Below are 1,675 nucleotides of genomic sequence, written 5' to 3' on the forward strand. Positions count from 1 at the left end.
TATGGACATCAACTCGTCAAAGTACATGTCCAGCTCCAGTCGAGCTTGATTCTTTGTCTTTTCCTCGGTGAGTGTCCCAATAGATGGGATCGCATGCATGTGCACAACAACATCCATGCTTTTGAACACCCATGCATGGGAAGCTTGCAAACTAGTGATGAGCTGCAGGAGTTTCTCATAGTTATGGATCTAACTCTGGATGCGTGCCTTCAAATCTATCACCTTGGGCTTCATCAACGTGGGCAAGTGTAATGGGTCTCCCTTGTATCTCATTGTCCATGTTTACATGTGGTCGACAACAATATGCATATTTGACAAGATACATGCTCTCTTAGCACAGTGTTGCTACCAATCGTTGAGATGGAAAACTACCTTGTGCATGGTACCAAAACTAGAATACAACATCCGCATGACTATCTCAAGGGATGGTCCTTCATCCAGTATCACCTTCTTCAACTCTGCTCTAACAAATGATGTAACTTGTTCTCCTAATTTCTTGGCCGTCTAGAACTCCTTAGCCATTTGATCATTCTCTACTATGAAGAAGTGAACACTAGACCTAGTGGCTTTGGCATATGCTCTAGTAACATCGACCAATGTTGATGGATGCTTGCGCACATCAAATATAACCACTCATTCCTCAAATTGTGCAGGAGATGTGTGGACATCTGAAGTAGACACTCTGCGCTATTGCAAAACTCTATACTGCAAATTGTCGAATGATATGTTGCACATCTCTTCTTCTGGATTGTCTCCAAGAATCTCAGTAGCTCCTTGGTCACTTAGGACTTGCTTAGATTATAGATCTAGTGAAGTCAGTGGGTCGACCTCTTGGTTGTAAGGCATGAGGTTGACATCTTGTTCTACCTATGGCTACTCCATCTTTGTATCCATCTACTCAAGTATCTATTTAGTCTCTTGAGCAAACTCATACTCCTGTGACTTCTCACCCTGTCTGATTTGTGTCAGCTGCTTGGATGAATCTACCACATGTATGGGTGCAATTTCATCAATCTGTGCATGTTGTGCCTCCTGCTGTGTCTGTCCCTGCTATGCTTCCTTCACCCATCTGCGTAGCCCTTGTTCTTCCCAAAGTTGCCACTTCAACTCTTGCAACTCCTTCATTGTTTCTTCCAACCTCTATTTATCTCTTTGCCTTTGCACATTCCTCTTCTCATTCTGTCACCTCTTCACCTCTATCTCCAAAGTTGGTTTCTCTACAAGTGGGTCTACTTTGAACTTGTAGCTTTATTTTGCCTCTGCATTGTCAACCATCTTTCTCTTGCCTTTGTCATGTGAAAGTATGTTACCCTCTACTGATACTGATGTTGGTGCTCTCCTAGATGCTACTTCGCACTGCTTCACTAACCATTCCACAGTGATGCCGACTGGTTCATTGGGCCTGGAGAAGCTGTGAGAATATCTCCATGGGTCTTCCTTAGCCTAATGACACACCCGGTGGATCCAAGGAAATTGCACTCTCGCACACTGATCCTTTACAAAACAATTCGGGTCGTATGGATTGAAGCTTCTGGTGCTGAAAATAAAACTTTTGAACTCTCCTCTCTCGGCATCAGCATCCTTGGGATTTCATATCTTGTGAAACCTGATCCACAATGGAAGAGTGGGCCAGGGTGCCTTCTTCTTCGGATGCATTCTAGCTAACAGTCCTGCC

Source organism: Pinus tabuliformis, chromosome 1_1, assembly GCF_031772625.1.
Source record: "Pinus tabuliformis cultivar Carrire ecotype Pingquan chromosome 1_1, CPIR1, whole genome shotgun sequence".
Taxonomy (NCBI): Eukaryota; Viridiplantae; Streptophyta; class Pinopsida; order Pinales; family Pinaceae; genus Pinus; species Pinus tabuliformis.